Source organism: Schistocerca cancellata, chromosome 2 (genome assembly GCF_023864275.1).
Source record: "Schistocerca cancellata isolate TAMUIC-IGC-003103 chromosome 2, iqSchCanc2.1, whole genome shotgun sequence".
In the NCBI taxonomy this organism is placed as follows: Eukaryota; Metazoa; Arthropoda; class Insecta; order Orthoptera; family Acrididae; genus Schistocerca; species Schistocerca cancellata.
The window spans coordinates 688,431,834-688,446,729 of record NC_064627.1 but is presented as its reverse complement, the minus strand read 5'-3'; the positions used below and the strand labels follow the sequence as shown (position 1 = coordinate 688,446,729).

The following is a 14,896-nucleotide window of genomic DNA, read 5'->3' as shown; positions in this document are numbered from 1 at the left end:
ATTCGTCCGAGTGTTGCCTAAAAGAGTTGGCAGGTCCGCTGGCAAATCAGCCGAGGCCCGCTGGTCAGAAAATAAAACACAATCCAGTAAAATGTGGCTCACAGTGACCTGGACGCCGCAAGCACCACACAATGGAGGGTCTTCTCGCCGGAGCAGGAAGCCATGCGTCAAAGGGCTGTGGCCTATTCGAAGCCGAGTGAGGAGAACCTCGTCCCGTCGACGGGGCTGAAAGGAAGTACACCACACACGCGTTGTGGGCTTGACTAGACGGAGCTTATTGTCAGTCACTTCCAGCCACTCATCCTCCCACCGACACAACTCGGGAGCTCAACAGCGAGGTGAGTGTGTGCAACGGGATAGCACACTGAGATACGTGTGGATCAAGACATGCCTCCTTGGCTGCGAGATCTGCCCTTTCATTCCCAGCAATGCCGACATGCCCTGGAACCCAGCAGAAAGCTACAACCTTCCCCAGTCGCTGTAGCCGGAGGAGGGCATCCTGGATGGTCTGGACTACTTTATCCGCCGGATACAAATGGTGCAATGATTGAAGGGCACTGAGTGAATCGGAACAGACAAGAAATTTAAGCGAGGAAGAAAGTCTCATCGGCTCCAGTGCCCGCAAGATCGCAGACAATTCTGCATCAAAGACAGTAAAAGTCTGAGGCAGGCGGACCTTGAGGACACGATCCGGAAAAACAACTGAGCAACCCACGGAATCCCCTTGTTTCGACCCATCCGTAAAAACAGCTACATAGTCGTGGTGCTCAGATAAAATAGCAGAAAATGCTGCAGTAAAAACGGTGGCAGGAGTGCAATCTCTCTTGTACTGCAATAAATCTAAAATCACACGTGGCCTCATTAGTAACCAGGGTGGCAGGCGGTTAAAACCCAGGATTTGGGGTTGGACAGACTCCACACCGAGGGACTCAAGCACACGGTGCACTCTGATCCCAAACGGCAACGTAGCCCGGGGACGGCGGGAAAAAAGGCGATCCAGAGGTGGAAGGGCAACAAGATGGTGAGCAGGCGAGCTGGGAGCTGCAAGAAACTTACAAGCTTGGCGCACCAGCAGGAGCTGCCGCCGGATGGTAAGTGGCGGTTCGCCAGCCTCAGCACAGAGGCTGGGTACGGGACTGGTCCGATAAGCACCCGTAGCCAGTCGAATCCCAGCATGGTGAACAGCGTCAAGGATCCGCAAATAAGACGGCCTCGCTGACCCATATACTGTGCAGCCATAGTCCAGCCGTGAGCGCACGAAAGCTCGATAAAACTGAAGGAGACGCGCCCTGTCCGCTCCCCAAGACCTGTGGCTGAGGCACTTGAGGATGTTCAGTGCCTTCAGCGTTCTGACTTTCAAGTCACGTAGGTGTGGCAACCATGACAACCTGGAGTCAAAAATGAGGCCCAGAAACCGCACTGTGTCTCCAAACTGTAGGACAGTATCCCCCATATGCAAGGCAGGCAACGTAAAAAGACGACGAGAACGATTAAAATGAACACAAACACACTTATCGGCAGAAAACCTAAAACCCATCTTTGCAGCCCACTCCTCTAACCACCGCACCGTTAGTTGCAATTGACGGCTCGCGGATGCAACACCAGAGGAGGAACAGAAAACAGCAAAGTCGTCCACAAACAAGGAGCACTGTACTGGACTCCTCACTGTAGACGTTATACTGTTGATTGCTATGGCAAAGAGGGTAACGCTTAAAACACTGCCCTGGGGGACACCGTTCTCTTGCTCAAAGCGATCAGACAGTGTGTTACCAACGCGGGTCCGAAAAAACCGCTGAGACAGGAAAGACCGAATGAAAATAGGGAGGCGGCCACGAAAGCCCCATTGATGCAGTTGTGCAAGAATACAGTGTCTCCAAGTAGTATCATATGCCTTACTGATATCAAAGAAGATACCGATACAGTGATGCTGACGGAGGAAAGCCTGCTGAATAGCCGCCTCGAGGAGGGTCAGGTTGTCGACTGTGGATCGAAATTTTCGGAATCCACACTGAAAGCGGCTAAGGAGCTGTCTGGTCTCTAGCAGCCAGACCAGACGACGGTTAACCATCCGTTCCAGAGTCTTTCCGACACAGCTTGTCAAGGCGATACTATGATAACTACTGGGACATGTGCGGTCCTTTCCTGGTTTGAGGAGAGGGATGAGGATTGCCTCCCTCCACGAGGTTGGGAACACTCCTGTGTGCCATATGAGATTAAAACATTCAAGGAGGATTTCCTTTGACGCCGCTGGCAGATGTCTAAGCATGGAGTACCGGATGCGGTCGCAACCTGGTGCAGTGTCAGAAGTCTCAGTAAGAGCCGACTCAAGTTCCCACATGGAGAAAGGGGAGTTGTAGGCCTCAGAACCGTTCGACCGAAAGTTCAAATTCGCTCTTTCGACAGTCGCACGGTAGCGACGAAACGCTGGATCCTGGGTTGCAGTGGCAGTACTTTGTGCAAAATGCTCTGCCAGCGACTGAGCTATGGCGCTGGGTGTCGTTTGGAGGCATCCCTGGTTCAGGACTGCAGCTATTGGTAAACGGCTGCGTTTACCGGAAATCCTCCGGATGGCTTCCCATACCTTTGTGGAACAAGTGGAACGGTTGATGGAGTCCAGAAACTCCTGCCATGACCTTTTCTTGCTCTCTTTAATGACACGGCGTGCCCTGGCTCTCGCGATACGAAAGGCGGTAAGATTGACCGCTGTTGGGCGGCATTTAAATCGGCGAAGAGCCGCACGCCTGTCACGGATGGCTGAACGGCACTCTTCTGTCCACCAAGGCACAAGGCGCCACTTACGAGTGCCAGAAGACTGTGGTATGGACAGGTCAGCAGCATGGTGGATCACAAGCGTGATGTGATCCACCCATTCCTGTACGCTGTTGTGGCGGTCAAAGACAGCCAACCGAGTGAACAGTGGCCAGTTAGCCCTGCCAATCATCCACGATGGTGGCCGCTGCTCCAGCAATACACCATCCAGGAGATGAATGCGGATAGGGAAGTGATCGCTGGAATGTAGATCGTCAATGACCTCCCAGTGAACGGAGTCAGTGAGGGTTGGAGAGCAGAAAGATAGGTCAATGGCTGAGAATGACCCTGTAGCACTAGAGAAATGAGTCGGAGTACCTGTGTTGAGGATGCACAACACTTGAGATGTTAGGAGGCTCTCCAAAATTCGACCTCGAGCGCAAATAGAAGCGGAGCCCCACAGGACATGATGGGCATTGAAGTCTCCCAGGAGGAGAAACGGGCGGGGGAGTTGGTCGATAAGGTTTGTGAGAGCCTCTAAGTTCACTGCATCCAGAGGGGGTAAATAAAGGGAGCAAACGGTAAGCCTCCGGCCGGAATAAATTGCAACTGCAACTGCTTGTAGGTCAGTATCCAGGGGGAGAGCAGAGGAGTGGTGGTCATTATCGACAAACACGGCGACTCCGCCTTTGGCCCTGTCTCCAGTCAGGTCATCTTTGCGATACAACCTATAGCCCCTGAGTACAGGAGCATCAGATTGTTTTAGATGTGTTTCCTGTAAACACAAGCACAGGGGGCGTTGCCGTGCTAGGAGGTGCAGTTCCTCCACATGTGCCCGGAATCCATTCATGTTCCACTGAATAATGGGAGCCATCTATCGGGGCGGGAGTACCTTCAGTCGCACTTTCTGTCAGGGAGGAGAACCCACAACAGGTGGAGGCTCAGTTTTGGGGCGAGACGATTGCCCCAGTCTGGCATCTACCTCCATCGCCTCAGAAGAGGAGTCGAGAGAGACGTCAGAGAGAATGACATCCACATCAGCAGACTGTACAACTTCAGTCTCCTTTAGCAGGCGAGTCTTCACCTTTGGCTTGTGCTTCGATTTTCTGGCCTGAGGTGGCATTGGAGCCAAAACCTCAGAAGCAGTAGGGGGTGTAGAAGCGATAGGCATGGCACAAGACTGGACCTGGGAAGGGGCAGGAAGTTCCATGACGTCAGCTACCACGGCCTGGTCAGAAGGCCGGGGAGGAGCAGCAGGCTTCACAGGAACAGCAGCAGCACATGTACATTGACAAACACAGGTGCTAGTGCTGACAGTAGCAACCTCCGTTTGTGTAGCGGCATCAGTTTTCAAGACTGGCTGTTTCAGAACGGAAGAAAAGGAAGCAGCGAACGTGGGCGGCTGCAGGGACTGGTAAATTTTCTTTGCCTCACCGTACGGGATGCGTTTGGTGGTTTTAAGTTCCTGGATCTTCCGTTCCTCAAGGAAAACTCTACATTCCCTACTCCACACAGGGTGATCCCCAGAGCAGTTGACACACTTGGGAGGAGAGGAGCAATCAACTCCCTCATGAGCGGCTTTACCACATTTCCCGCAAGTGGCTTCCCCTTTACAGCCGAGAGTAGTGTGGCCAAAGTGTTGGCATTTAAAACACCGCATGGGATTGGGGTAATAAGGCCGTACACTGAGACGTAGGAAACCTGCCTTCACATGCTCTGGCAATTTGGTGCTGTTAAACGTAAGAATAAATTAGTCAGTTTTTATGAGAGCACCATCCACCTGTTTCATAACGTGTTGCACGTCGACAATTCCTTCCCGGGACCATTCAGACTTCAGTTCGTCTTGGGGGATGTCGACAAGATCTCTGCAAGTCACAACACCCTTGCTGTAGTTCAAGGTGTTGTGAAATTCAGTCTCTATCGCAAACTCCCCAAGAAATTGTGCCTTCTGAAGGTTCTGGACTTGTTGGAAGCTAGATGTTTCAACCAGCAAGGTGCCATTGCGCAAGCGCTTTACAGACTTTAACGTGCCAGCAATACCCTCTAAGCCCTTCTGTATATAAAATGGCGAAACTTTTTCAAAACTCCCATCTTTTCTTTTAATTATGAGAAACACATTCTGAGAAGCAGAATGCGTTCTGTTACTAGTACCTGAATTAGGAGGACTGGCTACACGAGCCCTCTTGTTAGATTGGGTGTTAGAACCTACCAGCGGCCCACCCTTTCTGCTGGGAGGAAAAGAAGAAAAGTTCGAGGGTTCCATCTCGATCTCACGAGCAGCTAGGGAACTAAAGGTCCGCTCAGACAGAGCCCCGCATGCCTGAGTAAGCCCTATACAACTGGGGTGTGGCAGGTGCCCCAGAGGTTGCCCGCTTGCGACTGTTCCACCTCAACAGCCATGCATCTCATAGGCGCGGAGCACACCGGAAGATTGAGGGGTTTTTTATAGAGGTTTGTTCCATCCTCGCGATCCGGGCGGTCAAGCCAAGATCCCCATTCCCTGAGACACACAACGTTCCACCGCCGCGCCGCACGGTGGTCGCTGAAGTGTATTCAGAGCTTACGGTGACGGGGGACAGGTGGCGCTTACCAGTCCCCAGCTCAGGAACCCCGGGGTCGCCAAGCCCGTACCCAGCAAATGAATGCTGAGCCCCTGGGGGCTCCAAAGTCTACTGAAGGTCGATGGAGCCTAGAGAAAGAAACGAGGAAGAAGAAAAGTGAGCAAAGTATCTCACCCAGAGAACAGCCTGAGGCCTGCAAAGATAGAAAGTGAGAAAGTGCAATGAGGGACATACCCTTGCCACTTACCAGAGGCACCCCACCCAACAATGCACAGAAAAGACTAGCAAGAAAACCAGAGACATCCCACCCCACAAAGCACAGAAGAAACTTATAACAAAACCAGAGGAATCCCACCCAAAAATACACAGAAAAGACTAGCACCAAGGACAGGGTGAGAGAAGTACAAGAAAACAGAGGAAAAAGACTAAGTAATACAGGATACATGAGAAGGGTGAAAAAGAGCAAAAGAACATGTAGGGTGAGTCCTCAGGTGGTCCGCCAAGCCCAGACAGCAGCTGCCATTCGGGGCAGAGGTGCTAACAGGGTGTCCTGCCAACTCCTCAATGGGTCAACAAGGCTGAGACACCCTCCCCTTAGAAATAATGGTAACACCTTCTCGAAAAATAAACTGTAAAACCAGGTCAGCCACTTAGGCATCGTCCACTAAGACCAGGAGTAGCGAGACAGGAAGATTAAGAGGTTGTTGCAGGTTGGCTAGGTTAGGACAGTCCAACAAAATGTGGACCATCCTCAAATGGGCACAATGACACAGTTGAGTAGATCCTTGCAACAAAGGAGATGGTCATGAGTCATCCAAGAATGGGCAATGTGGAGCCAACATGGGATAAGGGAGTCCTTGCATGAGGCTCACATCGACAACCTCCACAAATGCATGGTCTCCTTTGTCACCCTAGTTTGTTTAGCAAAGTCAGAGTACGCCAGTCTGTATTCCAGATCCTTAGAACTTAACAGTGTAGTACCAATCAAAGTTCCGATTCCGAAATATCGATCAAGAGGTGGCTTGCCAGTAGCCAATTTGGCCCGCCTGTCAGCAAGTCCATTCCCAGGGATCCCAACATGACCTGGGGTCCAGGCAAAGGCCACCGAGCATCCACATTGTTTGAGGGCAAAAAGGGAATCCCAAATAGTCAGGACCAAGATATGGTGAGGGTAAAATGCTAAAAGCATCACTACAGATGAGGAAGGACTCACAAGAGCAGGAATGTATGCGTTAAAGAGCATAAGAGATGACTACTCACTCTGCAGTGAAAGCACTGCAGCCATCCAGCAAGGAGTGCAGTTCATAATATCCTGCAAAAATGTAAACAAAGACAGTATGACTGGCAATTACTGAGCAATCAGTATAGAATTCTTCTTAACCCCGAAACACTCCATCAGTGGAGAAGAATTGGCAGCAGAGGGCCTCAGGATCAGCCTAACCTTTTGGATCACGTGATAGGCCAAGACAGAGCTGTGGACGGAGGATGCACCATGCAGGTGTATGTGAGTGGACCCAAAGATGAGGTGGCAGAGGAGAAAGCTGGAGTTCAGCAAAAAGGAACCAGATGCAAATGGCAATAGTACACTCCTGTCCTGGACTGCCACTGTGGGAGTTGGATCTCTTTATCTGGAAGAGGAGACCATAGCTCTGGTGCTCCAGATAAAAGTGGATGAGTACGCATAAGTGATCAACTGCTGCTAGCACAGGACCCGCAACAGTGGATCCATTGCCTCCGCTAGGAGGCTGATCATGAGGCAGTCTGAAAGGCACCAGTTGCCAGTATTACTCCACAATGGTGTATTGGGTTCAGCACGTAATGTCTGAAAGTGGTGCCGAACCATATGTAAAACTCTTGTAAAGTAGATGGGACTGGACTAATGCTGTGTAGTGCCATATCAGAATAGAACAGTCTGCTCCACAGTTGGTGTTACTCAGGCATCAAAGGGCATTGGAGTGCAACCAACATGTCAGCCTTAGTTGTTGAAGATAGGGGAGTCATGTCAACTGGGCATCAAATACCAGTCCAAATGATGAGAGTCCACCACACTGAGGGCCTGGATATCAAGGTACAGAGCCAGATGGGGATGCACTATATGGCAATGCATGCCTTGGCAGCCAAAAACTGGAAGCCATCACTGAGAGCCCAATATTGCAATCTGTATATTGCTCTCTGCAGTCTGTGGTTAGCAACACCCATCATGGATGCAGAAAAATAAATGCAAAAATCATCAGCATACAAACAGGGAGGCCACCATAGACCTCACAACTGCCACCAGACCTTGATTGCCCCTAAAAAGAGGAACACTCAAAACAGAACCCTGAGGAACCCCATTCTCCTACAGATGGGAGGTGCTATGGGAAATGCCAACATGAACCTGAAAAGTGTGACGTGAAAGCTCTAGATATGAATCAGAAGTGGGCCAAAAGGCCCCACTCATGTAAGGTGGCAAGGATGTGGTGGTACCATGTGGTATCATAAGCTATATGCAGATCAGAGAAGACTGCAACAAGATGTTGACGTCAGGCAAAAACATTCGGATAGACTCCTGTTGGACTAAATTATCTACAGTGGAGTGGCCTTGGCAAAACCACTTAAGCCGACAAATCCTGGGATTCAAGGATATAATACAGCCTCTGACTCACTATATCTACAAAGTAAATTGCACAGGAAACTTATTAAACTGGTCAGATGATAGCTGAACATTTGAAGAAGCGGTTCACTGGAATTTGAAACTTGAATAATGACATTTTCTCACCACTGGGAAGGAAATTCCGCCTCACTCCAGAGAGTTAAAAAAGGCCATTATGTGATGCTGACTAGGCCACCAGTAAGTGGTCAAGCATTTGGCTGTGCATCTGGTTTGGTCCAGGAACCATGTCTGGTGGGCGAGAGGGGGGAGGGGAGAGGGGGGGGGAGGGGGAGAGAGAGAGAGAGAGAGAGAGAGAGAGAGAGATAGAGAGAGAGATAGAGAGATATAGAGATATAGAGAGATAGATAGAGATAGAGATAGAGAGAGAGAGATAGAGAGATTGGGGGTGGGGGCTGCCTAATTCCCACTCCCTAGACAGGGTGTTGCACTAGGCGACAGGAAATTAAAGATAAAAGGAGTTGTTCCAGACAGTGTTTGAGAAGACAGAACGTTGGCGGATTGTTGACCGACACTGAGGCCTGGGTGAAATGCCTAGCCAAATGCTCAGCAATGGAGTCTAGGCCAATGAGGATAACACAATTCAGGGACATTCCCGGAACACATTTAGGAGGACAGCTACCAAAAATGTGGCTGCTCTTTGCCTATACCTGTGAAGAGGGAAAATTCCCACAAAATTCATTTCTGGCACTTATGAAGATAGCAGGTCGAGACACAAAGCATTTACAGGGCAGGAGGTGGTTGAGAGATGGATGCTGTTGTAGCATTGGAAGGTGCGGCAGTCTTTAACGGCTGCAGAAATTTCGGGGCTGCTCCACCAAGGGACAGTCTTCCTCTGGGGAAAACCTAAGGAAGAAAGAATCGGTGAAGCTGTTGACAAGAGGATGGCATCAGTCAAACTCCATTCGAACTCATCAATGCTATTGATGCAGCTGAGAACAAGGCATCCCAATTTGCATTAGTGAAGGCCCACCTGCAAGGGCGTCCAGGCAACTGACACTGGAGAAAAGATCAGCTGATCGGACTATGACTACTGTTGGATAAATTTTTATGAACTCCCCACTAAATAGAGGGGAGAAACCCAGGGCTACAGATGCAAAGATCAATGGCTGAGAAAGTGCCATACACCACACTAAAGTATTTGGGGGCTCCAGTGTTTAGGAGGCACAAGAGCAAGCCCTGCAAGTAGGTATTCAACAATCATGCACCAGACAAAGGTCGGAGTACCACCCACGGAGGGTTATGGATGTCAACATCTCCACGGTGAAGGGGGGGGGGAGGGGGGGGGAGGAGGGGGGAGGGGAGGAGGATTAAGAAGAGCAGGAAGTGTAGAAGGTCAGTCTGGGGGAAGGGGGGCAATATAGATTGCATGCTATACCTCAGAGTCTAAATGGATTTGAATGGCCACTGCTTCAAGTGCAGTGCAAAGAGGAACTCAGGAACTAACAATGTCCGTGCAGACAAGCGTACAGACACCAGCGGATGCTCACAAAGAGCCAACACAATTCTGACAAAAGCTTTGTAAACCATGAAGAGTTGGCAAATGAGTATCCATAAAACAAGGTTTCTGCAGTATGACACACACTACAGAGTAGAAAGAAAGGAGAGACTGCAATTCCGGAAGATGATTACAGTAACTATTACAGTTCCATTGGAGGAGAGTAGTACAAGAGGCTGGATGGATGTCGAATGGGTGAGAATCGATCATTTGTCGAGTCAGTGTCCATCACCAGTAAAGAAGGAGTAACACCCATGAGTGTAAAATCAGACCCTGATTGAGTGGGAGTGGGTGACATCCCCTGGGGTGTTGGGCAGGGGATTCTCCTGGGACTTACACAACTTCTTCTCTTCATAGGATGAGGGGAGGTGTGGTCAGGAAGGGAGCTAGCTGCAGCAATATCAGGATGTGAATGAGAACAAGCTGCCTTGCGGCCCACAGAGTAGGGGATCCCCAGGGAGCCCCACATACCAGCGTGTGCCAGAGAAGGCGGTCTCTTCTCCTATCAAAGAGAAGGAGCAGTCCCATGAGAGGAGATAATGGTAACTACCAGAGAGGAGAAAAGGGGAGGAGGAGAGGATGGCAGTAAGAAGGAGGTGGAAAGGACACAACAGAAGCAAAGGTAGACAAAGATACTAGGTGAAGACAGTCAAATTTCTGTCAGGCCTCAGTAGCATAGAAGGTCAACAGTTTTGAATTCTTGAATTTTCCTTTTCTTTTTATAGATAGGGTAATCTGGTCAGCAAGGAGAATGTTGGCCAGTATAGTTCACACACTTTGGCGGCAGTGTGCAAGGTCTCTCCACATGGAGAGGGCAGCTGCAGCTGCTGCAAACAGGATTTTCCACACATCAGGAAGACATATGAGCAAAAAGTAGACATCAGAAACAGTGAATGGGAGGTGATTTAGGGCCTCATGTCACTGTTGTAAACCATAACTTCGACATTTTCCAGAAGGATACACCTCACAAAAGCCAGGATGAAAGTGACAGTACCAAAATTACTGTCCTTAGTACCTCTCTGAACTCACAAAGTGAAATGAAAACCGCATCATTCAATATTAGGTCCGAGTTCCTCATCAGACTGGATAAGGAAGTCCCTATGGAAAATAATGCCCTGGGTCATATTTAAGGACTGATGAGGAGTAATGTTCTCCTAAGCACTTGCAAACACAAACATAAGCCAAATGACAGACAGAAGAGGTTTTAATCAGTAAGGAACCAGATTGCACCTTATCGAGTCTACTTCCCCAAACTTATTTTAGAAATGTAAAGAGAGAGAGTGGTTTGGCAGCAGCTAAATACTCTCCTGTCTGTCCTGGAACTAAACCAACGGTTTCATGACAAACCTCCTCCCCACGAGGGTGACCAGGGAGAGGAGGGCTACGGAAGCAAAAGTACGAGCAGTGAGAGAACCATTCCCACCTGAAGGGACGGGCACAAAAGACCAGCCAGAAGAATGGAGCTTCATGCGCAGTGTGTTCACCCTAGTACCATCCAATCTGATCAGAGGCTCACACCGTGAGTGCCATCCAGCAACAAAAGGGCCACCTAGCCCAGTGGTCGTTGCCAAAAGGTCCGATGTTGGCTTACAAGAGGCAGTGACAGCTCAGGTACCAGAAGCATGATCCCTGTGTAGTCAGGGACTCAACCAGATAAGTACATAACAGCCCCACCACATGGAATAGCTACACATGCTGGTGAGCTAGCAAGATGGGAGGGGGAGGCAGAGGGCTACGTCAAAGAAGGAAGGGGAGAAGGAATGGATGGGGGAGGAAGCAATGCTGAAATGCTGAGGAAGGAGTTCTGCACCAAATGGCTCGTACTACAGAAACAGAATTTAGAAAAGAACACCTAACCCATGGAGTACAATAGGGGAGGGTGAGTGGAAAAACAAGATCAAAACGAAATAGACCAAGGGAATAGTTGGGTCATTGAGGAGTTGATATCAGGCCGGGAATACAGTCAGGAAGACTCCTGAGATTGGAAAAATGGAAAGTAGATATCTGAGTGCATAAAGAAAGTATGTAAATATATGGATAAAATTCTGTCCTGTTCACCTGACATAGCCATTGTACAGCAGTTATGGGAAACTTGTGTGTCCAAATCAAAGTACAAATTGACTAAAGATACAAGAACCATGGCGAAAGTAAATTATATGAAAAATGAGGTCTACCAAAGTTTATGATATCACCCATCTGCTTCGACCCATGTTGTAACTGTGTTGTGGTGTGGGAGGTAATGGTGATGTGCTGTATTTGAAATGAATCATGTTTGCCGACATCTGGTTGGAGTATGTGGTGGTGCTCTATGGTGTGAGGTGTTTATGTTTCTAAATTGTTTTTGAGTGTTGTTAAGTGATTCATTGGAGTTCTTGAATACTGCTTATGAGAATAATATTGGAAGAGTTTGTGGCAGTTGGTTAGCGAGATATTTTCTTGTTGGCAGTTATGAGCAATAGATTAATTATTGGGTTTGGAATTATTAGTGCAGTGTGTTATTTTAGGCTGGATATGTAATTGTGTGTTTCATTTTTGTTAGTTATGGACATGACAACAAAGTTGGCAGTTGGTCATTTCATGCCAAGGGAGGGGGGGGGGGGGGGGATGGCATGGTCAAATACCTAGTTATTTTATTTAATTGCCAAGAATGTGAAATGTTCAAGTTTGTGGAGAAGGTATGAGATTGACTAATGTTGCCACATTTTGGATGAGAAACCAGTATATATGGTACTGTCAGCAAGAAAACATATGACATTCTATCTTAAAAGGTTCCTGGTTTGAAAGGATCAGCTGGCCATTCAAAAGATTGTGTTGAGAACACATTTTTTCTTTCAATAAATTGTTCAAGTTATGTGTTGGTTAACTTTGATTGATACGTAAATTTTTATGGTTTTAACTTAAAATCGGTCAAATAATGTCAATGTGACATATCGAAATTTGAATCGTATTAGAAGATGTGAGATAGAAGAGTAGGACAATCACAGCACTGCGAATTTCATTAACTAACTGGTTTTATTCACTCTCATTTAGTTTCAATACATAATATCTACCTACACAACTTCCTTCTATAGTAGCATTACTTATAAAAAGCATGTGTCAAATATGAATCATTATCAATACCTCGTACGCAAATATTTTACGTAACTTTGTCTTCAGAGAATATCATGCAAACACCACATGCGCTTTTTTAGTTCTGAATTTTATGAGATAATGCCATCAAAAACAAGTAGTTCAGAACAACCTACGTCTATTCCTTCTTCCTCAAACTCTTAGCCACTACATGCAAGCTTTGAAAACAACTACAATATAACCGAAAGACTTTACCTGTAAATCTCAGTATTATACTTTATGCGACTGCTGTTTACTTCTTACGGCACAAACGTTCACGTACCACATCTCATAAACATTGCACCTAAGGCACACGATTAATTAGTCTCTAGCGGCAAAAGTATAGTTCAGTCGATAGTACTACAATTTCCAAGGAGTCCAAAACAGTAAAAAATGATGATGCTTTCGTTTAGCCGGCTCTGTCACTAAGCAGTATAATGACGCTTACGCCTTCAACAACACAACAAACCCCAATTAATATCATCTCCGGAGCGCAACAAGTGTACATCTCTGACATAGATCGAGAGATTGCATCAGAAAGGTCGCCTCAGAACCGAGATAGCGAACGAAACGTCAAAACATCCACATATTCAAACATATTTTCCAGTAGGTCTGCTCGAAACGAGTTTCGGCGTCAAGATTTCTCGCGATGAATGTTTTAAGAAGGGCAGCACAAATGGTCACAGGTTTGATTGACCAGCGGAATAGTGTCATAAGAGGCCAATTCATACTGGCCGTCACGTCACGTTCAAACATACCACAACTCATTTCAAATGGCAGCATACAAACAGGACGTCAACGGACCGTCAGATCACGTCATGCAAGGTTTCTGAGAAGGAGAGTTTTGATGTCAGGGTCGTTAGCTCACTGGAAGTTAAGCTACTTGCACCAAGCTCGCAAATATATTAGTAGTGGATCTTTCCCTTCTTCGTCTTCTTAATTTTTGTATTTATTATTGTGCATTGTTTCCGTAGCAAGTGCAATTTTTCCATGTCGATTTGGATATTTTTTCTATTGAGTATTCTTTCAGAAGCGGGGACAGATATCTGGAAGCGAAAAATAATGTAGAAAAGAGTTGTCACATTGTAGCATATATAAATATTTCTCTGAAAATTATTTCGAGCAGTTAGATCATAAACCCACGCGAATAGTAAACGGTTGTGAAAACACCCTTGACCTCTTAGCAACAAATAATCCTGACTTAATAATGAGCATCAACACCGATATAGGGATTAGTGAACATAGGGTTGTCGTAGTGAGATTGAATACTGTAATCCCCAAATCCTCGAAAACTAAGCGAAAAATATACCTATTCAAAAAAGCAGATAAAAATTCACTTGACGCCTTCCTGAGAGACAATCTCCACTCATTCCAAATTAATAATATAAGTGTCGTCAGATGTGGCTTAAATTCAAAGAAATAGTATCGGCAGCAAGAGATTTATACCAAATAAACTAACAAACGAAGGAGCTGATCCTCCTTGGCACACAAAACGGGTTAGAACTCTGTTGCAGAAACAACGAAACAAACACGCCAAATTTAAACAGACGCAAAATCCCCAAGATTGGCGATCTTTTACAGAAGCTCGAAATTTAGCGCGGAGTTCAATGCGAGATGCCTATAACAGTTTCCACAACGAAACTTTGTCTCGAAACCTGGCAGAAAATCCAAAGATATTCTGGTTGTACGTGAAGTATGTTAGCGACAAGAAACAATCAATGCCTTCTCTGCGCGATAACAATAGAGATACTATCGAAGACAGTGCTGCCAAACCAGGGTTACTAAACACAGCCTTCCGAAATGCCTTCACAAAAGAAGACGACGTAAATATTCCAGAATTCGAATCGAGAACAGCTGCCACCATGAGTAACGTAGAAGTAAATATCCTCGGAGTAGTGAAGCAACTCAAATCACTTAATAAAAGCAAGTCTTCTGGTCCAGACTGTATACGAATTAAGTTCCTTTCGGAGTATGCTGATGCATTAGCTCTATACTTAACAGTCATATACAACCGTTCGCTCGACGAAACATCCATACCCAAAGAATGGAAAGTTGCACAGGTCACACCAATATTCAGGAAAGGTAGTAGGAGTAATCCACTAAATTACTGGCCCATGTGCATCAGAATTTTAGAACATTATGAATTACCTCGAAGGAAACGGTTTATTGACACACAGTCAACATGGGTTTAGGAAACATCGTTCCTGTGAAATACAACTAGCTCTTTATTCACATGAAGTGCTGAGTGCTATTGACGAGGGACTTCAGATCGATTCCGTATTCCTGGCTTTCTGGAAGACTTTTGACACAGTACCACACAAGCAGCTCGTA

General features: G+C 47.1%; 1 protein-coding gene across 8 annotated transcripts in view; it reads right to left on the bottom strand.

Annotated features, from left to right (window-relative positions):
• The window catches only part of LOC126162434 (peptidyl-prolyl cis-trans isomerase G-like), a 333,524-nt gene extending 320,571 nt beyond the window's left edge, over positions 1–12,953 (bottom strand). For all 8 annotated transcript variants that reach the window (XM_049918938.1, XM_049918937.1, XM_049918941.1 and 5 more), the window contains exon 1: positions 12,782–12,953. The gene's annotated coding sequence lies outside the window, so the exon portion shown is untranslated. The remainder of the gene's footprint in view (positions 1–12,781) is intronic.
• Between the last annotated feature and the right edge of the window lie 1,943 nt (positions 12,954–14,896).